The sequence below is a fragment of the Juglans microcarpa x Juglans regia genome, chromosome 7S, assembly GCF_004785595.1.
Source record: "Juglans microcarpa x Juglans regia isolate MS1-56 chromosome 7S, Jm3101_v1.0, whole genome shotgun sequence".
Lineage (NCBI taxonomy): Eukaryota > Viridiplantae > Streptophyta > Magnoliopsida > Fagales > Juglandaceae > Juglans > Juglans microcarpa x Juglans regia.
In genome coordinates, this window is record NC_054607.1 from 15,658,496 (window position 1) to 15,684,987 (window position 26,492).

A 26,492-nucleotide genomic window follows, 5' to 3' on the forward strand; every position below is an offset into this window, starting at 1 on the left:
TCTCATCTAATATTACTATCCAAACGAGCCACCCTGGATGGGTCTAACAGTGTACATCTAATTAGAGTACTAGCTTTAGTTTCTCTATATGCATCTTTAAAATCACATCTTTTGAAGATTGATTTTGCATATCAAGAAAAACTCTCACATTGAATTATGCATATTTGAACCAAATAATAATAAAATATTTTTATTTTTTATTTCCTTTAATTATTATTTTTATATATTTTACAATTAGTACCATGTGCTCAAAAATATCAATTGCATATATCTAAATATTACCAATTTCATATATCAAAATGACCAATTTTATCAATAAATATTAATATGTACTAAAACATATTTTGTATCATCAACTTAATATAAATTTTATATATCAAAATCATCTAAATACAAATTCTACAAAGTTGATTTTAATGGGCCGGGAAGGAGAGAGAAAAAATGGTAAAATAATATTTGGAAAGTGAATCATAACTATGCAAAATTTTAAAGATGTATAATTTAATATAGACCAATTTAAAAAGATATTATATAAATATAAAGATGCATAAGCTATTACCAATGCTGTAAGTCATCTAAGTCATTTGATTGTCCAATAGTACGCTCGACGGGTCTAATAGTGTCCATGATTATTTATGTTTTAGTTAAAAAATTCTAAGTGGGTGGAAGCCACCCTAAAAATTGCGTACATATGCGCTTGAAAGCAATGCATTCCATAACTGATAGTTGATGCTGCATCTACTTTAAACTTTCCATCTTGAGTTGAACAGTATTAGTATCACTTTTATTTTTTTATTTAATGATTAAAGAAATAATTACTGATAAAGTTCTATATTTTTTTTAATGATTAAAGATGTTAAAAACGTAATAAAAAAATAAAAATTTCAAATATATTGTAAAATAATAAAAAGATAGTAAAAGAATAATAAGACGGTCATTATCCTCATTTGAGTCAAGGAGAAGCGAAGCGACGTGTATATATATAGAACCTTAGTGTGCAAATTCATTGGCCCTACGCGTTTTATATTATATTTTTTATTTTGTACTTTTTTTTTAAGTATTTTTTTAACATCCTCAATCATTAAAAAAAATTAAAAAATATATAATCTTACTAATAATTACTTTTTTAACTATTAAGTAAAATAAAAAATAAAAAATATATCAAATATAAAAAATAATAGTAAATAAATAATAGAAGGATAGTAATTGTATCATTTTCCTTGTTAATATATGTTGATTTTCCTTGTTAATATATGTTGATGACTACCAAAGGAGAAAGTTGACCACCGTCGACTTTTGAGTAGACCGCGCGCTATTTGAATAATGTTGCAATTCCTATCGCTAATTTTAATCTCTTGCTTTACGAGGCAAAGTTTTTTTATTCTTAATTAAATTTTTGACAAACTTTTACCTTTGACATCTGAAATTTGAGTACTTTATCTTCTTCAACACTAATTTGGTTCTCAGAAAAATTAGAAACAAAAAGAAAAAAAAAAAAAAAAATCTAGTAGCTACTAATTTGCAAGTCAGTCAACAGCTTTATCAAATTAATTTACATCTTTGCCATCACCTATTAAGTACAAGATGAGGGGAGTTGCGCAAAACTTTCGTATACCATAAGGGCGTGTGATGGGTTACCATAAACAGGGCTTACCTAATGATATCTCAGGTCGACAAGTACTACTAGTACTAGAACTCCATGGCTAGCTTCTATTATATATACATATAGATTACCTCATGATATCTTCAGTGTTCTTCTCATTGTCTAAGCTCGCAAATTACCAATATTCCCAGCCTCCACAGTTAAGCTTCTAAATCTCTCGCATTGCATTCATGGCCACTCAAACACCCTGTTCATCTACTTCTGAAGCTACTAAGAAAAGAAAAAGAGACAATTCATCTTGTTTAGAAGAAAATGAAAAAATCATAACCTCTTCCCCCATCTTCTTCCTCAACGCCTCAATGGAAATATGAAGTTTCCCTTAGTTTCTATAACAAAGACACTCGCACGAGTTTTACAGATCATCTATATGTTGATTTCAAACGGAAAGACATTCTCGTGTTTAGGGATGATGAAGCACTATAGCGAGGAGAATACATTTCTCGAGCACTTCTGAAAGCAATTCAAGATTCACAATACGCGATGATCATTTTTTCGACAAATTACGCTTTTTCCAAATGGTGCCTCATGGAACTTGCTGAGATCGTTGAATGGGAGGAAAAGTAAAAGCTCACGATTCTTCCTATTTTCTACCATGTGGATCCTTCTGACATGAGATATCAGAGTGGGTAATTTACAGAAGTGTTCACTTCACATGAAAAAGACCCCAAGATAGACAAGAAAGATATGGATATGTGGATAAATGCTTTGAGAAAAGCCGGTAGTATCGCCGGATGCCACATACACAACAGGTAACATTAGCGCTCGTTGTTATTCTAAGGAGTGTGATCACCAAACGGTGTACTCCTTGAAATGACATCCTCTAACATAGTGATGGTTCCCATAAGGGATGATGTTTAAGAAAGTGTCAATAGACACAACCTTTTGATTTAATCAAAAGGTTGTGTGTGACTAATGAAGTGTCAAGAGACACAACCTTTTCATCTAGTCAAAAGGTTGTGTCACTTCTTAAGGTTGTGACTTTTGGGTTACCATTGGTTTACCAATAGTTGTGCCATTCGCCAACTAGTGCATGATGGTTTATAAATAGGGGTCATTGGTGTACAAATGAATGCACTCAATTCCCTTTATTCATCACCAACTTGTGGGACAAATACCCTCACAGGAGTATCACCATATTGCCAAATTCCGCTTCGTTTTGCTCTTAATTATTCTACAGTGGTATTAAGAGACAAGTCATGATAGAGGAAATTTTTTCGCGCTTTGTGAAGATGATAAATAGGCAAATGCTTAGTTTGGCAACCACACTTACATATTATAATCATCTTCATTTGCTTGAAAATTCGAAAGAGAAACTTTTTCAAATCACAGTGGGAGGATTGGAGTACACTGAAAATCTTCAAAATCTTGTACATTATTATTATTTTGAAAAAAGTTATTGGAATATTTTTACATAAAGAAATAGTGCATTTTTCAATTTTTCATCACCCACTATTACTGTTCTGAGGGGTCGTCGAAGTTCATCACCGCTACCGGACTTCTTGGACCTCAAGAGCACGAAGGAATCTTCAAAGCCAGTGACCATTTCACCGGATTAAAGTAAAGACAATATTTTTTGTTTCGGAAGAAACCTAGCGTGAGGAAGAAGAAGGTGGACGTCCAACGGTAATATATTTTCAAACTTATCTTGGCTAAACGACATTGTAGTTCAGCCAATGGAGGATAAAAAGGGCAAAATTGACATTGTCGTTTGGCCTAATTCTGAAGAAACAAATCTGAAGCCCAGCCATCAAGTCGAGCCGAGCCACCGAGCTGATGTTCAAGGCGAGATTCAAGCCGTTCTCTGAGCCGAGCCGTTGACTGAGCTGTTGACTGAGCCGTTGACCTAGCCGCCGACTGCCAGTTTTCTCCAGAATCCAGCTTGAACTGACTGACAGGTTTACTCGGTTTCCTGAACCGGTTCGTGATAGATTTGTTCAATCAGGCCGTTCAAGATCATTTCAAGCCCGATTTGGTCCATTCGAAAGCCGTTGTGCTCTAAATTTCAAGCCAAAACATTACAAAACACCTGTTGGTCGAAATTATTGCAAAAAATGCTTTGAAAAAGGTGAAACATCAAGGAAAGGTCGTGAATATCCTCGATCGAGGCGTCACTTTCATTATTCTCTTTATTTAAAATATAATAGGAAAATTTCTAGGCTGCCACCTTGTATTAAATCCAAGAGTTATTATTACTATTAAGTTTCTAATAGTTTTAATTTTTGCACTGTTGAACTATTATATTTAAATCGTACACATTTATTATTTCTACATTCTTTTTGTTGATTAATTTTTAAGGTTTATTATTTATGGCACCAAAGAAAAGTATTGATCCCTCAGGGATAGGAAAACTGAATGGAAGAAATTTTCGAGCTTGGAAAAGGCATATAACTTTTCTTCTAACCCATGAAAAGACCTTATATACATTAACAACCCCAAAGCCATGAGAATAAATTGTAGAAAATGATGAAAGTGAAAGTAGGAGCAGCGTTTCAAATAAAGATAAATGGATAGAACACAATGCATGGGCAAAAGCTTTACTTTTGCACTGCATGAGTGATCATATTATTCCTTTATTTGAAAACTACGAAACTGCTAAAGAAATTATGGATGCAGTTGAAGCAAAGTATGGTTCAAGGTCAGATACATATATACAGTTATTATTGGATAAGTATAACCGGACTTGTATGAAAGAGAATGATGATATTAGTGACCATGTACTTCAAATGCAGTTAATTGCAAAAGAATTACATGATGCTGGTCATCTTCTCACTGATAAAATGCAAGTTACAACCATACTAAATAGTCTTCTTTCATCTTGGGATCACATTGTTATTTCTTTAACACAATGGAAATGAAGTAACAACGATATCGCTTCCAATACTTTTAGTACTTGAAAGAGAAAGGATGAAGAGAATGAATAAATATAGTGAATCGTCAAATTTATTGATGGCTTAGGACAAGCGTTCTACACATAACAAGATGAAGCCAAAATAGTTTAAGAAAAAGAAATTGTTAAAAATGAAACAGAATAAACCATTTTCTGGAAACTATTTTAAGTGTGGATATAATGGGCATTACAAATCACAATGTCCTAATAAAGGAAAAGCACAAGAAAGCAAGGAAATTGTGATGACAGTCTCAGAAGTAATGCTAATGGAACCAGCATCAGATTCATGGTGGGTTGAGTTTGAAGCAACAAAACATATATGCAGGAACAAAGATATGGTTGTCAAACTTGAAGATAAACAAACAGGAGAGCATAAAGTGTATATGGGCAATAATACATACTGCGATGTCTTGGGGCAAGGTACATGTAAATTCAAAGTGAATGGTTCCATTATTTTACTTAGTGATGTTTTAGATGTACCTAGTATTCGTGGAAATTTAGTATCAATGTCTGTACTAGATCAGAAAGGCTACACAATTGAGTTTAAGTCTAGAACCGTTGTAATGAGTAAGGATAATGTGTTAGTGAAAGGCGTGAAAGATCACGATATGTATGTATTGAATGTTGATATTAAGAAAATACTTATTTCTGATTATTTGAAAGAGTCTACAGATTGTGCATATTTATGACATTTAAGATTAGGTCATATAAATAAAAATAAGATTATCAGAATGTGTAAAAGTGGATTAATACCACAAATAAACTCAAATAATTTTAATATATGTGAACCATTATCAAAGGAAAAATGAGTAGTAAATCTTTTTCAAAAAGTTGGAAATCCATGAATTTACTAGAAATTATACATTCTGATATTTGTGGACCTTTTAAAACAAAAAAACTATAGAGGAATGGAGTATTTTATTACTTTCACTTATGATTATTCAAGATATGGGCATATCTACTTACTCAAGCATAAATCTAAGGCAATTGAGAAATTTAAAGAATTTAAATTAGAAATAGAAATCCAGTTGGGTAGACCCATTAAAAGTTTGAATAGTGATAGAGGAGGAGAATTTGAAACTTTAGATAATTTCTACAAATTGAATGGTATAAGACACATTTATACTATGCCATATAAACCTCAACAAAATGGCATTGCAGAAAGGAGAAATAGAACTCTATTGGATATGGTGCGGTCGATGATGGCATATGCTGATCTACCAAAACATTTTTAGGGTGAAGCATTATCGACTGCTATATGTATATATATATATATATATATATATTGAATAGAGTTGAAACTAAAACAAAACCTCTTACACCTTACGAGTTATGGACGTGACATAAACCAGACTAAAGTAAGCTCAAAGTGTGGGGTTGTAAGACACAAGTACTTATCCCAAGGCCACTAAGGGATAAATTAAAAAGTAAAACCTGAGAATACAAGTTTATTGGGTATGTAGAAAATGGAAGTGGCTACAGATTTTATCATTCTGAAAGATGATTGATAGAAAGTAGGGATGCCATTTTCTTGGAAAATACGAACCTTATTACTCTTATTAATCATATAGATTTATTAAATGATTTAGAGAATCAACAGATCTCCACAGAGTCTGACAATGAAAATTCAAATATTATTCAAATCCAGAATAATAAAAATAAAAGAAAGTCAGATGAAAATGAATCTTCATTAGTGAGAGTAAAAGATCCAGAAGACCAATATTATTTCAAGATCATTATGCATTAAATACCAGTTTAGAAAATTTAGATAATGATCCTGAAAAATTTTCTGAGGCAGTCAATAATATTGATTCAAATAAGTGGCTTGAGGCCATGAAAAATGAAATAAAATCAATAAACAAAACAATGTTTGGGAGTTAACAAATCTTCCAAAATATAGAAAAACTATTGATTGTAAATGGGTTCTCAAAAGAAAATTTAAAGTTGATGGTAGTTTGGAAATGCACAAAGCAAAGTTAGTGGCCAAGGGATATACTCAACAACCAGGTGTACACTTTGTGGATACATATTCGCCTGTGGTGAAGTTTACATCTGTAAGAATCATCACGTCTATTGTTGCCAGGATGAATTTAGAATTACATCAGTTAGATGTAAAAACAGTTTTTCTTAATTGTGAATTAAAAGAGGATATCTTTATGATTCAATCAGAATGATTCCAAATTAAAGAACATGAAGAGAAAGTCTACAGGTTGAGAAAGTCACTGTATGGACTTAAGCAATCTTCAAGATAGTGGTACTTAGAAATTTCACCAAGCCATTTTGGAAATAGGATATGAAATGAGTCCACTAGATCATTATGTATAGATATGAAAAAATGATAATAAATTAACATTATTATCATTGTATGTTGATGATATATTATTGGCAGGTAATTATCTAGACATGATGCATAAAACAAAAGAATTCTTGAAATCTAAATTTGAAATGAAAGACATGGGTGAAGTCGCCTATGTTCTTGGTATAAAAATTTCTAAAAATAGAAATTCAAATCTATTGTATTTAGATTAAGAAAAATATCTAGAAAAAAGTGCTTAAAAGATTTGGTATGGAAAATTATAAATCTTTAAGTACGCCTATTTGCAAAACTCATACTTTAAATAAAAATATGTGCCCAAAAGATGAGGAGGAAATAAGTGAAATGCTTAAAGTCTTCTATGCTCAAGCTATGGGAAGTCTCATGTATGCAATGACAAGTACCAGACTAGATATTTGTCATGCAATAGGATTGGTAAGCAGATTTCAATCCAATCCAGGTAAAGAACATTGGCAAGCAGTGAAGTGTATATTAAGATATTTACAAGGTACCAAAATTTGAAATTGTACTTTGGGAATAATGATCTAGAATTAATCGGCTATAGTGATGCTGATTTTGGAAGTAATGTAGATGATAGAAAATCTATAACTGAATATATATTTTTATTTGGTGGAACAACAATTTCTTGGTTAAGTAAGAAACAGGATTGTGTTGTTAAGTCTATTATTGAAGTAGCATATATTGCTTGTAGTACTATAGTGAGTAATGTGGTGTGGATAAAACGCTTTGTTGAAAAATTAAATTTGGATACATCCACAGAACCAATCAACGTGTTTTGTTATAATAGTCTGTCAATTCATTGATAAAAAGTGGAACACAGAGTTTCAAGGGAAAACACATTGATGTGCATTATCACTATATTTTAGATATAGTGGAAAGAGGTGAGGTCAAGGTTAATTTTATTTTCTCGACCGAAATGGTAGCAGATCCGATGACCAAAGGTTTATCTTTGGAGAAATTCAGAAAACATGTAACTAGAATGGAATTGAGAGAAACCTAGGTGAAGCAATCTCATGGTCGACATGCATAACTCAGCAAATTTTGGGGAAGCCTAGAAACTTGGAGTTATGGTGATATCCAAATGAAAATTTAGGTCATTTGTAAAGTCACTAATAAGGTGATCAAGAAAAAACTCAGGAATGACCTTAGGGTGAGTACTTGACGAAATTTCAATGCAGGTTGATTAACAAAGTAAAAGGTTGATCATCGTAAAGTCGCTGATAAGGTGATTAAGGAAAGACTCAGGTGAGTAAGTACTTTACGAAAATTCAGTTTCATTTACTGAAGTTTAGTAAAATGTGATTTGATTACCCAACTAAACGGTTAATCATTTGCAAAGTCGTTGATAAGGTGATTAGGAAAAACCTCAAGAATAGCCTCTAAAGGAAGTACTTAACGAAAATTCAGTGCAAGTCTATACATGTGTTATGTATTCGCCTTAAGTCGTCAATTGTGACAGGGGTATGGATAATTGATCCAATCACGGGATATGGATTATTGATCCAGTCACAAGGAATTGATGCCGTTCACTAAATTTAGTTTTTAGTGAAATAAAATCACCCCTAATATGTGATCAGTGGGAGGACATATGGTAAAGGGTGCGGTCAGATAAGGTAATGACAAAAAAAATGTCATGCTTTGACGCTAATCTGCAAAAGTAGTATATGAGAGTTGAGTAGTGGAAAGCTCATATTGGTACCAAGGTAAAATACTCAACTGGATCGTCACCGTTTTGTGTGATCAAGTGGGAGATGTTATTCTAAGGAGTGTGATCACCAAACAGTGTACCCCTTGGAATGACATCCTCTAACATGGTGATGGTTCCCATGAGAGGTGATGTTTAAGAAATTGCCAATAGACACAACCATTTGATTTAGTCAAAATGTTGTGTGTGACTAGTGAAGTGTCAAGAGACACTTGTATCTCATGATAGATTTAAATTTTATCCATGTTTTGTTAATGACTTTTCTCGATATACCTGGTTATTTCCCCTTAAAACTAAGTCTCAAGCGTTTGATACATTTGTTAAATTTAAAGCTCACGTCGAACTAAATACCAAAATCAAACAATTCCAATCGGATTAGGGGGGTGAGTTTAAACCATTCTCTGATTATCTAGCATCATGTGGAATAAAACATTGTGTTACATGCCCACATACACACACTCAAAACGGTATCGTTGAGAGAAAACATCGTCATATAGTTGATACCGGGTTGGCCCTTCTAGCCCATGCCTCACTACTGCTCACGTTTTGGAATTATGCCTTTATCCATGCCGTTTATTTAATTAATCTCTTACCCTCCCCTTCTCTCAAAAATTCCTCACCCCACTTACTTCTATATAATAAGCAACCTAATTACACTGGTTTACGTGTCTTTGGTGCTGAGTGTTGGCCTTTAACCTCCTCATATAATGCAAAAAAGTTTGCTTATAGATCAATTTCATGTGTTTTCCTTGGACTTAGCCCTTACCACAAAGGCTTTATTTGCTACAACATTCACTTGGGCCAGAAATACATTTCAAAAGATGTTAAGTTTAATGAATCTAAATTTCCCTTTGCCCACATCCAGAGCCCACGCCTGCCTCGCCACCCACCTATGCAGCCCTACCCATTTTTACAAACCCATTCCATCGTCCTCTCCTTCTACATCCATTATGGGCTCGCCACCATCTTCTCCCTCGTCATCTTCTCCCTCTCCATCTCCATTATCGAAGTCACTGAGCTCTTCTCTGCCTGATCCTTAGCTACATGCACACCAAATGTTGACTAGATCATGCACCAACACATCCCGACCCCAACAGTTCATAGATGGCACTATAAAATGGCCTTTTCCCCGTGCCCATGTCTCTGCCATTGACTATGTTCCTAAAACTCTCTCATGTTTTATAGTTGCACAGAAATACCCAGAGTGGCACAAAGCAATGGCAAATGAATTCAACGCACTTCTGGCAAATCAAACGTGGTCTCTCATTCTGCATCTCATGCCACCAACACTGTGACCTACAAGTGGGTATTCCGAACCAAACGGTTTGCTAATAGCTCCATTGAGCAAAGAAAAGCTCGCCTCGTCACCAAAGGTTATCTTCAATAGCTCGGCATCGACTTTGAAGAAACCTTCAGCCCAGTAGTCAAGGCCACGACAGTTCGCATGGTCCTTGCTCAGTTTCAAAACACTGGTCCATATGACAGTTTGACGTGCAAAATGCATTTTTGCATGGTTCACTTAATGAAACCGTCTTCATGTCCCAGCCCCCTGGATTTTCTAATCCACAATTTCCATCTCTTGTATGCAGGTTACACAAAGTCATTTATGGCCTCAATCAGTCCCCACGGGCTTGGTATTCTCGGTTGAGTGGTCGTCTTGTTGAGCTTGGTTTTAAAATCTTTGCAGTTAATCCTTCATTGTTCTTCTGCGTGGCTGACTCTTCTACTCTATTTGTCTTGGTCTATGTAGATGATCTCTTGATCACAGGATCTTCTGCTCAGTGCATATCCAATCTTGTTGCTGCACTATGAAGTGACTTTCCAATCACAGACCTCGGCAACTTGAAATTCTTTCTGGGCATAGAAGCAATGTTTAATTCTCAAGGATTACTTCTCACTCAGCAGAAGTATATCAATGATCTACTTTACAAGACAAACATGCACTTAGCAAAACCTGTGAAATCGCCTATGGCCACCTCTAACAAACTAAGTGCATTTACAGGCAACCTGTTTGAAGACCCCACATTATACCGAAGCATTGTTGGCTCGTTGCAGTACCTATCTTTCACACGGCCAGATCTCGCATTCGCTGTCAGCAAGGTATGCCAATTCATGCATGCCCCTCGCATACCTCAAATGGATAGCAGTTAAGCGTATCCTACGATACCTTAAGCACACGTCCACTCTTGGCTTTTAGCTCTCTCCTTCTTCCTCTTTCAACATCACTGCATTTTCTTATGTCGATTGGGCAAGGTGCCCCAACGATAGACGATCTACCAGTGGGTTTTGCATCTTCCTTGGGAACAATTTGATCAGTTGGTCTTCAAAGAAGCAGCCTACTATCGCCAGGTCTTCCACGGAGGCAGAATTTAAAGAGGTTGCAAAAACTACTGTAGAAGTTATCTAGTTGCAACATTTGTGCAGAGATATTGGCGTGCAACTCACTAGTGTTCCTTTACTCTACTGTGACAATTTGGGTGCCACTTACCTCTCATCCAATCCGGTATTTCATGCACGAACAAAGCACGTCGAAATTGACTTCCATTTTATCAGAGATTAGGTTCTCAACAAGTCCTTGAAAGTGGCTTTTATTCCTGGCAATAATCAACTTGCCAACATACTTACCAAACCTCTCTCAGCAGCATGCTTCCAGCAGCTATCTTCGAGTCTTCGTCTACACCATCTGCAGCTTAACTTGAGTGGTGATGTCAAAGTTAAAACAGTCACTGCATCAAATATCAGCTCACAACCATAGCAGCTCCAGACGTGCAGTATAGTCACCTAAACACAACCATTGCTCTGCACCTACCTTTTGTAACAAACTCTTGTAACAAACCTCAACTTTTCCAGACTAGAATATTCTAGACTCTGTACAAAGTTGTAAAGCATAACGCCTATAAAAGGCACTGTCTGTAATACTATTTTAACAGAGTTAAATACACAAACACTACAAGAAAAATGGCCTTTTCCGGCGCCAAAAATCGTCGCAAATAATTCTCAAAATCGTTGTAAATGACCTTTCGCAGCGATTTATGCTGCACCGGACATTCATCGCAATTGTTGACTCACTTCAAAGTTAAATCAGCGAAACCCAAAAATCTTCACAAAAAATGTTTATTTGCAGCGATTTTTTTTTTGTTGCTAATACTGTAAATTACGCCGCAAATAACGTTCACATTTTAGCTTTTTATCGCTATGAAAATGTAGTTGCAGCGTTTTATATCGTCGCGAATACACAAAATACCACCGCAAAAATTTTCATATTATTTGCAGCGTGCTCATAAATCGCCGTGAATAATATTTTTTGCAACGGTTAAAATCGCCGCAAATAAGATTTTCTCTTTTCTAGCGATGTCACTAGAAAATACTATTTGCGGCGACTACATCTCGCCGCAAATAGTCTTCTATGACAAAAAATTATTTTCAGTGAACTGTGCTCGCCAAAAATGATGTTTCAAAAAATAAAAATAAAAATTGCACAAAACATAATGAATAAAAAATATAATGCACATCCAAAATACAACCACACCACCTTGTATAACCAAGAAAATCTCTAAATTCAATTCCCACATCTTTTCTTTTTCAATTACCTAGCTCCACTCAATACATGTGCAAACAACTAAATCAAAAAAACACCATTCACAGACAAAAAATCAATAAAACTACTAACTCTCATAAAAATACACAATGTGATCACTTATCTTAGATTGATAGAAGAAACTATACCATTCACAGACAAAAAATCAATAAAACTACTCTCCTCTTAGCATAAACTAAGTCATGAGAAATCTTGATCTCCAATTAGTAGCTAGCTGTTCTTCATCATCATCATCATCAACAATTACCATCTAATTAAAGAGGAGTTGGAAGTTCGGAAACATGGGTTGGAAGTGTCGGGATAAAGATGACACCCATTAATTTATAAATATATTCTATCCAAACGCCAATTTATAATTTAAAACATCAATCCAAGCTACACAATTTAATTCAAATTCAATGTAAAGAGCCCTTCCTCCATTCATTCAAGAACTTTTTTTTTTTTTTTTTTGATAACTCCATTCATTCAAGTTAGCTAGCCCAAAAATACTATACAATACATATTCAGACAAGTTCCATTCACCTTTTCATATTCTATATTACATAATTCAAATTCAAGACCTTCCATTGAACAAACATAAATGTATAACTTCAAACTAACTTTAATCATTAAACATCACATATATACATTACATCGAAACAGTTTCCAATATTAGTTATAATTTGTCCAAACTAGTATGCTTCATTATCTCATAAAGCATCAATCCAAATGAAGCCACAAAAGCTTTAGCAGCCAAAACTGCATATATACATTCCTAAATTTGTATATTTTATGTTGGCAATTTATACCATCGCAAGGCATGCAAAATATTTTAACTTTTCTATTAAACATCATGAACTTGCATCAATTCTGTTCCAAGCAGCCAAACACAAGCTTATGGCACTTAGTACCAATGCAAGACCGTCATAATCCACTTCTCAAATGTATTCCATAAATCAATGCTTTCACAGTCCAGATTATCCAAGAAACTTGACATATGAAAATGGCAATTTAAGGTCTTGATTGCATGATCATATGAGTACTCTACAAATAAATAATGAAATGGTATAAACGAAAGCATAGCAGATTGCATCAGCAAATGATCATGATTTTGCAAAAGATGATAAAAGAAATAGTGAGAGAGAGCTAGCTGGGAGAAGATTATAAGATGAATGATTAACAATATCTGCTGAAATAAGTTCCAAAATCTTCAGTACCCTTGACTAGAATTAATATTATAAAGCTAAAAAAATCAAACAAGAACAATAAAAGAGTAAAGTTGATCAGACACATAAGAATTACTAATTTGTCTGAAACCCAAAATTCTGACTAATTTGTTCTCATTAGTCAAATATCAAAGCTGATATGTGCCTCGGTTCAACTCAAAATTAGGAAATATGACAAAATAAGATGCATTTCTAAAAGGTTTATAAAGTAGCATACCGAGATCATTCTGTTGATTACTCTCATCAATATCCTTAAAGCAAACAAACGATAAGGTTAGAGAAAGAAAAGTAAAATGCAAGTAAAAAAGCTACATCGAAACACAGTTCCTTTTGACTTTCTTCTAACAGAGAGAGTGCAATAGCACAATCCATATCTTCATTCTGGCTCTCTGCCCACATATCCTACATATTCCCCATAGAAACATTATACAAGGAGGACCATATCAAAGAAAAGAAATTGTAAAACAAAATATAAATTGAGTATACAATCTACTAGGAAATGGCAAGCCAAATTTGTTAATGAGGAAGCTGAGAGGGGTGGTCGCGGTTGTTGTTTGGCGTGGAGTGGTGGCTCAGGAGGAGCACGGTGGCACTGGGGAGAGCTGGTGATCGTGGGTTGCGAATAGAGAAAGGGAGAGAGAGAGGGCCTCGGACTGCTGGGCTGGGAGTGGAGGAGAAGGGGGCTCTGACATAGAACTGGTGACGGTGTCGACTTGTGGATGGTGGCAAACAGCGCCCCTAGTGGCGGCGATATAGAGAAATCCGAGAGAGAAAGGCTGAGGCCAGATTCTGGGAGGAAAGAGATCGGCGGGGGGCTGGGGGAGAAAGAAGGGGTGGCTGTCGAGGTGAGGTGGCGGTGGCGTGGTGGGATCGCTGGCGACGGACTGTGCTTACCGGCGTGGGTTGTGCTTGAGAAGGCAGAGTTGGGGAGAGAAAAGGGGAGGGAGGGGGGGAAGGGCGGGAGGGAAGGGGGAAGGGCTGGAGGGAAATGAATGGAGAAGGAGCAGACATTTTAATTTTATTAGCTTTTTTCGACGTCTTAATCTCGCCGCAAATACCAAAATTCTCGCTGAAAATATAAAAAGTCATTAGCAACGAAAACAATATCGCTCCAAATACTCATTTGCGGTGACTAAATGTCACTGGAAAAACACTTACAGTGCATTCAACAGTTTCAAACTTCGTGCTGAATTCCGTGGCGAAATTTAAATTCGTTGCAAATAAGTAGTATTTCCAGTTATTTTTTGCGGTGATTTTAAAATCGCTAAAAGTAATCTATTTTGGTGATTTTTAAACATAAAAAATCTCTGCAAATGACCACTTTCGCAATTGCAGCGATTAACTAACCGTCGTAAAAAAATAATTTCTTTTTGCGGCAAATTATTCGTCGCAAAAAGTGACAAGTCGTTGCAAAAGACCAATTTAGTATTTGTGGCGAATTTGTCCATCGTAAAAAATGAAAAAATCGCCGCAAAAGACCATTTTCCAACTTCATGTAAAAAAATTGCAACGATGTAAAAAATCGATGCAAATAAAGGCTTTTGTGGAATTTTTTTTCCAACAGACAAAAAATCGCCGCAAAAGCCCTTATTTCTTGTAGTGAAATAGTATTCTTCAACTATTTTCATCCTAATTCTTGCTAACCTGTTGTTCTTGGTTACCAAGGAACTGATGCAACTAAAGCCATAGTCCTGGATTTTTGTCCTAAAACGAAAGATTAGAGACTCATCGCCAAAGCATTTTCAAAGATGGGAAATTTGAGATATCTTAAATTCCATGATTCTCGAACTAATTTAAAATGGCATGGAAATCCTTTAAAATACATGCCAACCAATGAATTGCGAAACCTAGAGCTCTATGGAAGGGGTCGATGGTAAGTTTCTCACTCGTATAAATACGTATTCATCTTAATAATTTCCCGTTAATTTTCCAAATGAGTTAATATATTTATATTTTGATCCAATTAATTACTTGTTTATAACAGGTTTAGACAATTTGAAGGAATTTGATCCGAGTTATTCAAAGAACTTGATTGAAACACCAGATTTGACTGGAGCCCCAAATCTTGAGAAAATAAACCGGGTGAGAGAAGAGTATGGTCCAGCTATCACCGATGTAGTCATGAAGCTTGATTTTTCCATGGGTGCTGTCGGCCACAAGGTCAGGAACTGTGTCTCCGATCGTCAAGCCTGGCATTTTCGAAGCAACCGTGGCAGCAAAGTCTTGTGTTTCTGCAGTAGTTTTCTTGATGTGGGAGTTTGAGAGGGACGGAGAGTGAGTTTATTATAAAGGATGAAAGTCCGGTGCATGACGAGAACGTGGCAGGAGTCGTGGTCATGAAGTTCGGCAGTTGCCTGCGCGTTACTGGAGTGTGCTAGCTAGCTCCTTCCACGTGTACCGCCAATCCTCTAACGTCTTTTTTTTTTTTTTTTTTTTTTTTTTTTTTTTTTTTTTTTTTACCTCAATTGGTTTGGCCCGTTTGGGTCACTTTCTCTTTCTGAAAAAATAAAAAAATAAAAAAAATAAAACGGATATCAGCAGTGTATATTTCGTTATTAAAGTAGAAACAAAAAGCTCTCACAACCAATTTTCAAAGTAATTTTTTTTCCTTAAGTAATCACTATATATAATGTGATCATTCACTTGAGTATGAAGCTCATGAGTTTGATTAATTAGTCTTTTATGATATATATATATATATATATATATATATATATAAATCAGGGAGTATTGGGGTAATTTAATTATGAATGTACAGTACATATGTTATATATTACAAATATAACATACTTTTAAATTTTAAAACTGATTTAAAGTTAATAAGAATTATATAATTCATAGGTAAATGATGCAAAATAAAAAATAAAAAATCTTTTCAAAATTATACATCTTAATAAATCATTAAGAAGAAATCATTAACAAATGCCAAAAGAGAAAAAAAAAATGTACAAACAATTACATATTTGTAAAAAAAATATAGAAATAGACCTAAATATTCACAGAAGTTAAAAATAGAGGGAATAAATACTGTGCGACATTTAAATTCATCTCTTTAAATTTTTTTATTTCCTTAAGAATCTTTTCTACTATTCGGGGTAGCTAGATTAGTCGCAATAAATAAAAATTCTCTGATGAATAAAATATTCATATTTCAATAGAGTTGAGAATATATCCTCAACACCAATTTGCAAATATAATGTTCCAAGAATTTATTTTCCAAACCTCTCAACAAGTATATATTTTTAGTACTATGGTTAGTAACTTCTACCAAATTTGCTACAAATACATGATTTCGTAGCCCATCGTATTTAAATTGTGAAAAGATCGCGATGATTTTATTTTTGCTGCAAAAGGTTACTTATTGCGGTAATTTTATTTGTAATAAATTTAAAATTATCATAAAAGACCTTTTCTCTAATAGTGTGTGTTGAAAATGAAAAACAAACGAGGTTTAAGTGGAGATTTTAATACTTTTGAATCTTTGATGCTTCAAATGTCACTGAAACATTGATTTTTTTTTCTCAAAGTTTCTTTGCAAGTAGTTATTGCACAACTTTTCCTTATCGATCCACATTAATCTAATTTTGTACCACCTTCGGGTAGTTCGACCTGTCATTTTCAATAAATAATGAACATGACACTACATTATCTGCCCTCTATATATGATTTATTTATGGTGGTAGTTAGCCTATTCTTGAGAGACGAAAGCCCAGCCTCTATATATATATATATATATATATATATATATATACCAAAACAGCGAAAACAAGGAAAAGTCGAAGCTGACTGAAGAAGAAGAGAAGGAAGGGAATGAAAGAAACAAGATATATTGCACAATAATTAAATTATGCAAGCACAAAATAAACAGGCGGTTAAACCGGCCATATGCATGTATGAGTATGCAAAATTAATTGTAAAAACATATAAGCTTTATTAAGATTAACAAGCTTAAAGTAATTACAGGTGCAAGGTAGTACAGATTTGCACTTACAGAAATCATGTTAAATAAGGAGACTCAAGAACAGGGTAGAGAGGATCAGAAGTTTTTCTCTCGAATGAGTTCTGGTTTTTGAGTTCTGCCTTAGCTCAGAACAAGGCCCTCCTTTTATAGCATAAGGAGTTCCTCTTTACAATTATTAAAGTAAAACAGTAAATCAATCCATGAGTGAACAGTGAGATCTGTTTAGTCACGGGGCTCATGGTATCATCATTGTGTCTCTCCAGCTGTCCTCGTGGGCGGCTGCTTTGAGCGCAAGATGACAAATTAGCATTCGGTAGTCTGTGTCTTCCAGCTGTCTCTGTGGGCGACTGCTTTAGGCACAAAGTGACAAAGACAATTATCTCAAAGAGGACTATGGTCCGTTTTCTTTGAACTCAAGTAGTAGTCAATCATCTTCTAGTTTTAGAATGCCTTCTGAATCATGACCAAATATATTACTGTACGAAGCCTCTGAGGATGCTTCTGAATTCTCGTTTTCAGAATTATCACTCGTAGACTTAGACAGTTGTTGCTCCAACAATTTTATTAAATCTTTTTTGCCAAGTCTGTTGAGGATATTATCTTTAGCAGATTTAGAAGATTTCTTTGAGGATGAGCTGGTGGCTTTTCCTCTTGATGAAGCAGTTGGTGAATTAGGGGTCCGAACTATCATGGGATATTCGGGGACTGGTGAACCAGATTTGATTGCTGAGAATTCCTTCTTGTCTTGCAGATCAGGAGTGACTTGAGGAAAATCTTTAATCATCTAGTTGATTACTTTTTCAGTATATCCAAACCTATCCCACCATTTTGTGAAATAAGCTCGGTCAATTATATCAACATTTTTCTCATAAGTCCATTTAAAGATCCACGGTAGTTTGTAGTTCTTGCAAAAATGGAGCTCATAAAGAAACATCTGTGAATGCCGGTTTAGTTTTGTACCAGCAACTTGTTGATAAAATGTAAAAGCTCTGACGAGCTACTCAGGAAGATTCTGCGGAATTAATCCGAATTAGTCCCACCATTGGAGAAACGACGAGTAAGGGAAAGTTCCTTTGAATCTTGTATCAAAATTGATGAACCATGAATGGCTCATATCTGGTACCTGAAAGAACATGAAACGTTTCCAAGTAGTTATGTAATAAAAATAATTATAACTCAGTGCAGAGTCTGAGAGTCTTTTGGGAGTCCATGGATTTGTTTCCCATTCGGCCTCAGTCATGACTCGAAGGATATAAGCATTGTGATAGATTAATTTGGTGGAATCATTCTTATCATAAATAGGTTTTATGACAAGAGAGTTGGTGAAAATTAGGATACTGGAATAGTACTGGAGATTTTTGGAGGAATCTTCAGGTATCCAGTAGAAATTAGGGGGAAAATAGGAAGAGGCTATTTTGAACGGATCTGTTAAATTAGAACGGTTAGGTTCTATATGAAACAGATGAGTAATAAATGGCTTCTTCAAATATTCAGATTTTCCTTTTGGGAGGAAAAACTGGGGGGTAATCAAAGTAGGACCTTTTGATGCAATTGCTTTCGCATATGGATCAAAAGGTGTAGAAACCGTAGACGCGAAGGTCGCCAGTTGTACAATTTTACCAAGAGGTGTAAACCTATTGGCAATATCCAGTGCTTTTGAGGAGACACTGGGCACAATGGAGGATCCAGACTCATTCTTGATGAGTTTTATACTGGGTATTAGAGGTGGGGGGTTCACTCTCTGTTTCTCTTTTCTTTTCTTCTTGCTTACGCTCATGGTTGGGTGTCTGCAAGAACTCTCTGGGAAGAAAATCAGGGATAGAATTATTAGTGCCTTTGATGTATTCAATATCAAAATCAAAAACACTTAAAATACCTTGCCATCGTGCAAAAATATGTTTTGATGCAATGTTTTGAACATCTTGTTCAAAAACAAATTTAGCACTCATGCAATCAATACGAAGTAAAAACTTCTTGTTTAACAAATCAGATTGAAATTTAGAAATACATAGTACTATAGATAAAATCTCTTGTTTAATAGTACTATATTTTTCTTGTGCAGGATTTCAGGTTCCAGAATGGAAACGAACAATTTGTTCGGAAGAACCTGGTGAAACAGATTGTTTCAGAATGCCACCATAACCAATGTTTGAGGCATCTGTTTCAACGATTTTAAATGAATCAGAAGTGGGGATACTAAGGCACGGAAGAGTCTTGACATGTGCTTTGATTTTCCTCACTATTTTAGTATGGATTTCTGTCCAAGGAGGAGGATTTGAAAGAAGTCGTTTGAGCAAGAGACGACATTGTTTCCTCATATCCTTGTAGAAATTAGCAACATAATTAAGAGACCCTAAAAATCTCTGTAATTGATTTTTGTCAAGAATGACATCAGGGAATTTGTCAGCAAAATCAATGGCTCTTTGAATAGGCCTGATTTTCCCTTCAGCAATATCATAACCAAGGAATCTGATCTTGGTTTGGAATAGTTTGATCTTCTTCGCAGAAACGACAAGACCATTGAGTCTAATGATGTCTAGAAACGAATTCAAATGTTTCCAGTGTTCATCAATAGATTTAGAAAAAACAAGGACATCATCTATATAAACGATGGTAAAAGCAGAGAACAAGTTGAAGACGTCGTTCATGATATGTTGGAACTCACTAGGGGCATTTTTTAGACCGAATGGCATCACATTCCATTCGAAATGTCCGAAGGGGGTTACAAAAGCTGTCTTGTACCGGTCTGACTCAGCTATCTGGATTTGCCAAAAGCAGATTTGAGGTCAAATTTGAAAAATACTACAGCATCACTTAACCTATGAATTAAGTCATTTTTGTTGGGAATAAGATACCTAATCCACTGTAAGACTTTGTTCAAAGGTTTGTAATTAATGACTAGACGAGGGGTGCCTCTTTCTAGTTCAGCATTTTTTCGGACATAAAAGGCTGGACAAGACTAAGGGGACTTGCTTTCTCTAATTATGCTTTTTTTCAAAAGATCTACAATTTCCTTTTTGTAGAATTTTAAAGTCTGACTATTCATCTGAATTGGTCGGGCTTTAGTGGGGATCGTGTTTTTATTAAAATTTTTGATATAGAGAAGAGAAACGATGTGTTTCTTCCTATGCCAAAAAGCATTTGGTAAATCAGAACAAACATCGAAAACAAGACGCTTGTTAAAATCATTAATTTTTTAAAGTAAAATTGGCGAAGATAATTGTTCAGAAATCCTTTTGTGTTTTATTTCCTGTTGGAGGAAATTCAGATGCTTTTGTTTTGCAAACAGCAAAGATTTCAAACCTTTATCTTGATCAATCACTTGTCGAGATACAAATTTGAATTTGACCTTTTGACCAAAATGGTCGGTAGTAATACCATCTTTTTCAGTCAAAAAAGGATATAAAGCAGAAATAAATGGAATGCCTAAAATCACTTTGTCAAACATATTTTTAACTAAAACAGAAGAGATTTTAAAGTAAACATTGTTTTGACAAACATGAGAGTTGTTAAGCTCATATGTAATTTTCATTTGAGATCCATTTGCAGAAAATAATCTCTCAGAAGATTTTTCAAAATATTTACTAGGAATGAGTCCTTCCTGAATGCAATTCAAGTCTGATCCGGAATCAATCATAGCAACGACAAAAAATTGAAAATCATGGGTGACCACAATGGTAACCCTTGAAAACCATTTTGGAGGAATGGTATGATGGATTAAACAAATCTGGTTATCAGCAGCTAACTCATGTTGACTTGAACCAGAAACATTTGTTTGCTCATTATCAGAAGGAATATCCTGATCAAGTTGTTTATCGATTTTAAACACTAAAAATTCTTGTTTTAAAATCTCATTTTCAGACTTAAGGTTGTTTACCTCAGATCTGAGTTCAACGATTTCTTTTTTGACAAGATTTATTTCGTATTGTAAATCATTTGTAGAAATTTTCTTGGATTTTTTCTTTTGAAATCTCTCCAAGGTTTCTTGAAAACTAATCATTTGCTCCGGGGGTTCTGGTTCTTGGCGAGCCATAACCTTTCTTAACTTAAGAACATATTCTTCTTTAAGCTCAGGATTTGTTATCTGAGAAATCAAGGTTAGCAATAGGTTTTCTTGTTCTTCAGATTTGGACAAGACATGAATTGTCTTTCCCTTTGTCTGGCAACAAGTGTCATTACAATTGCAACCTAGCTTAGGACCAGTAGAATTTGGAGATTCAGTTTCTGAGTGATATTCTGAATCACTAGAGCTGGACTCAATGATATCAGATGATGAAGACGAAGCTATTTCTAGGAGTCGAAATAGTTCTTCTTTATCATTGTTATCAATATTCAACTGATTAAGCTTCTTTTTTAATTTTTTTTATCTTTTTTGGCTTTCTGAGGGCATTTATCAGCGAAATGTCCTGGATTGCCACAAGTAAAACATTTTCCTTGAGAAAAATCCTTAGATTTCTTTTTCTTAGAAAATGGCTTAGAAAATGGTTTTTTGTAAGTTTTCTTATTAAATTCATTTAAATTCATCACGGGGTTTTCTCCTAATACCGCCATGAGGTTTAGAAAACTTGTGCTTCCTTTTGAGGGAGCTATAGCAGGAAGTCCAAATTGTTCACAAAATGTTCCCATTTCGTATTTGGCTTTCTTGCTATTTCTCATCTTCTCTCGAAGCATTCTTTGATCATTACACATACTAATACCAAGTTTCTTGATTACTGCACAAATGTCACCATAGGTGTATGTGTCGTAATTAAGAGACCCAGCAATAGTAAGTTCATCCTTCACTTTGTACGCAAACAAGCGAGGTAAACCATCAATAAATTTCTCCTTCCAGTAAGGCTTTTGGCTATCATCCCGAAGCATTACTTTGGAAATAAAAACATCTTGGTACCATTTATAATCAGACATCTGATGACATCTAAGATTATTTAACTGGTCCCTGATGCGGCTAGTTATATCAGATGGTGTGCCAATAAAATGCTTTAAAATTGTGTAAATCAAAGTATTAACTCCATCAGACTGGGCTGATCCAATGGATTCATCAAAAATAGGTAACCCTTCATCATTACACTTGACAGCGTTCTGAATGGTTTCCTTGGCATCTCTGGTTAAGTGTTTATCCCACCAGTTTCTTAAAACACCGGAAAATCCTTGTGTTAAAATCTTAACAATATCAGGTTGTCTGATACTGTTGTTCGCATAAGCATTTGCTACAAGGGACATTTTACTTATGGTATTCATGATCTCTTGTTCAGAGAAACTATCAATATTCCATTCGTAAACCTTGTCAGCAGAGTAAGAAGATTGGCTTTGAAAGACTTTCTCTTCAAACTGTAAATCAGGAGGAGTAGGCCTGGAATACCAGTTCTTCGTCAGACTCATTGGTTTGGGTCCTTTTGAAGAGAATCTGGCAATTTCAGGTTTTAAAACAACATCTTGAAATTTCTTTTCAAGTAAATCAAGATCATTTTCTTCAGATGAGTGATCGTTAGAAGACTCATCTGTAGTTTCAATAAGAACTTCTTCTTCTATTTCTTTGTTAGACAAAGCACTAGTAGAAGGCTGTTCTCTTTTCAGATCATTAAGCATTTGATCAATCTTATCTAAGGTCTTTGCCTAGGGATTTTTAAAATCAATTTTGGCTCGACTTTCAGGTAAGATAATCAAAGGTTTTTCAATCATTTTCTTTGGTTGATCTGTATTCAAAACCAAAGGAATAGGATCAGGTTTTTCAACCTTTTCTTCAATCCGATCTAACTGTTGTCCGATCGTATGAAGAGCAAGATTCACAAAGTTATTTTGAGAAATAACTTTTTTTGTTTCTTTGAGAATCTTGTCCTTCTCAGGATCTCTGGAAACAGTTTTCGAGATTTTGAAAGGTGAAGCAGATATCTCAACCCCTTTGTGGGTGATGAGAACAGTCTCCAAAGGAGGGTGGCTAGACTGGACTACCATTTTGCCTTCTTCCATGACAAAATCAGTTTTAACAACGTTCAAAGTATTGTTAGAAACATAAATATTTTCAACAAAATCAAAGAAAAGAATATGATTTTGCTGCTTATTCATTTCTTCTTTCCATTTCCGTTTAACACGTTGTTTTTCTTTTTCAGAATACTTTGCATGATAGGTTTTTCGCCTAACACTGTTTTTTGAAAGTTTGTATTCTTCAAAAAGATAAACAAGATCAAACGCAAATGGTTTATTCAACACAGTTAAACTGTGATGAATTTACGGTGCAACAGGAACTACCATATCTGAAGCTGTAGGTGATAAAGATGAGTCATCTTCTTTATCAGCTTCATTATGAATAGGCTGGTCTTTAGAAGATCCAGCATCCTGTGCAGAGTAAAAAGCAGAAGTAACTTCAGAGGACGTAGAGAGTCCTTTCAATTTTAAAACAGGATTAACAGGTTGGGCAGTTTTAACAGAATCTTCCAGAAATTGTTTGAGATTTTGATCTCTTCTTATTGGAATTTCTGACCCTGCAAAAGAAGAACTAGATCCAGCAAAAGAATTTCTTCTTAGCCCTGGAGATCTAGTCTGATAAAAACTGATTTTAATGGTTCAATCTAAATAATGTTGAATGTTACTTGGGTAACTGTCAACAGGGTTTTGAGGGATTGGATGAGCCTCTTCTTCCAAAATCCATTCTTTGGGAAGAATTATGTCTTTTCAAAAAATCATTTTTGGAGTTGAAACATTAGCATCTGGGGTTGAACTCTGGATCAGAAGAGTTTTTCCCTGGATGGGTTTTGCAATTGTTTTTGGATTTAAACTCGTTTTTAAAAGACGATAATAAATCCTGTAAATCAAAGTAAGGGATTTGCTACCCTTAAGCATATCATATCCAGAAGTTAAAATGTTTAAAGTTAAACATTTTGAAATATGTTCATCATCAATGGCAAGAGTTAAATCTGGATAACAATTAAAATGGACTGGTCCATCCGTTAAAGAGGATTGGATCATTCCGAGAATACTTGTTTCAAAATTATTGAATCTGGCATCCCTTAAACAGAATAATATGGATGCATTGATGCCTCTCCTTGTTAAATGTTTGGCAGCAATTTCGACAGATCCAATATGAATATATCTAAAACCTTGCTGCAAGAATTTTGTCATCTGTTCTTTTGGAAAGAGATAACATTTTTCTTGAGTTTTGGAAATAGCATAAGTTTGTTCAACAGTACGCACACAAAATTGTGTGTGTAAAGATCTCTCAAACCAATTGGTTCGATAGATCGTGCTAACATCAAGTTTTGGAATCTTCCATGATCCCAGCACAGGCGACTATGTTGCTTCAAAAGCACAGTCTTCCTCATTAACTATGTCAGGCGGCATGGCCGACCTGAAACTAATTGTTGAATTGGATCTATTCATCCAACTCATTTTGTCCTAGGACAACACCGACTGTCGCATCTCAAAGGTCTGCGAACTTACCACTCTCGGCCCTCGGGTTTGAACCGATAGTTGCCCTACGCTCGCCTCCTTGGCTTCAAAACGGGTCTTACACCTCCGGGTTCCTGACCTACTTGTCGAAAGATGATCCTAAACCAACCAAAGTAGAAACTCCGGGTGGGAGTTGTCAAATAACAAAATAAGTTCAACAAAGAAGAAACAATTCACAACAATTATATATATATATTTACATATATAAGAGCTGACAATGAAATAGAAGAGAATCAATGAAACGGCACTCCAAGCACTTTTTTTTATATATATATAATTATATATGTGGTCTAGCTAACCTCCCTCAGCTTTCACCCATTTAGGATTAGCTCATTGGGCAAATTTTTTAAGAATAAATTGTGTTAAAGAATTCATTGGAATGATCCATACGTTATCTTCCCCGTCCACAATCACTACCATAAAATAATTATTCAAATACGTATCTTATAAGGGGCTCCCACTCCACATTGTTGGTACTCAACCCTATTTGGCATCATCCGATTGAACGTAAGACATGAAGAGAAATTGCGTAGAACCTTCGTATGCATTAATGAATTGTATGGAGAGTTCACAGAACCTTCTTGTGTCATTCAAAGAAATTACTTCTTTTACGAGTTTCATGGCCACTCAAAGACCATACGTGCTTGAAAATTGTGCAGAACCTTCGTATGCATTCATAATTTCATAGGTCCAAATTAAAAAGCTCTAAAGTGGGTAGAAGGCACCCTGAAAATTATGTATATAACGCGCTTGTAGGCAATGCATTCCATAAGTACCGATAGTTGATGCTGCATCTACTTCGAACTTTCCATCTCAGGTTGACCAGTAATAGTAGTCCATGGCTAGCTTCTATTATATATACATACAGATTATCTCATGATATCTTCAGTGTTCTTCTCATTGTCTAAGCCCGTAAATTACAAATATTCCCAGCTTCCACAGTTAAGCTTCTAAATCTCTCGCATAGCATTCATGGCCACTCAAAGATCCTCTTCATCTACTTCCGAAGATAATAAGAAAAGAAAAAGAGACAATTCATCTTGTTCGGAAGAAGATGAAAAAATCATAACCTCTTCCCCATCTTCTTCCTCGACGCCTCGATGGAAATATGAAGTTTTCCTTAGTTTCTATGGCAAAGATACTCGCATGAATTTTACGGATCATCTATATGTTGATTTCAAACGGAAAGGCATTCTCGTATTTAGGGATGACGAAGCACTTCAGCGAGGAGAATACATTTCTCAAGCGCTTCTGAAAGCAATTCAAGATTCACAATACGCAATGGTCATTTTTTCGGCAAATTACGCTTTTTCCAAATGGTGTCTCATGGAACTTGTTGAGATTGTTGAATGGGAGGAAAAGAAAAAGCTCACGATTCTTCCTATTTTCTACCATGTGGATCCTTCTAACGTGAGAAATCAAAGTGGGTCTTTTGCAGAAGCGTTCAGTTCACATGAAAAAGATCCCAAGATAGACAAGAAAGGTATGGATATGTGGAGAAATGCTTTGAGAAAAGTCGGTAGTATCGCCGGATGGTACATACACGACAGGTAACATTAGCGCTCGTTTGTTTCATTTCATTTAATTATTACAATTTTTCTAAATTTTTAGATAAAATAAAATAAATAATTCAAACTTTTTCAAATTTTAAAATAAAAATAATATTAACAAAATATATTTTAACAAAATTTATAC

The 26,492-nt window shown here is 34.9% G+C and overlaps 1 long non-coding RNA gene across 1 annotated transcript; it reads right to left on the reverse strand.

The window, feature by feature from the left end:
* Window positions 1-1,693: 1,693 nt before the first annotated feature.
* LOC121241063 lies at window positions 1,694-26,163 on the reverse strand. Its single transcript, XR_005935650.1, has 3 exons — window positions 25,892-26,163; window positions 12,939-12,942; window positions 1,694-1,900 (listed from the first exon to the last, which is right to left on the reverse strand). It is a non-coding gene; the product is annotated as an uncharacterized LOC121241063 (long non-coding RNA).
* Window positions 26,164-26,492: the final 329 nt, after the last annotated feature.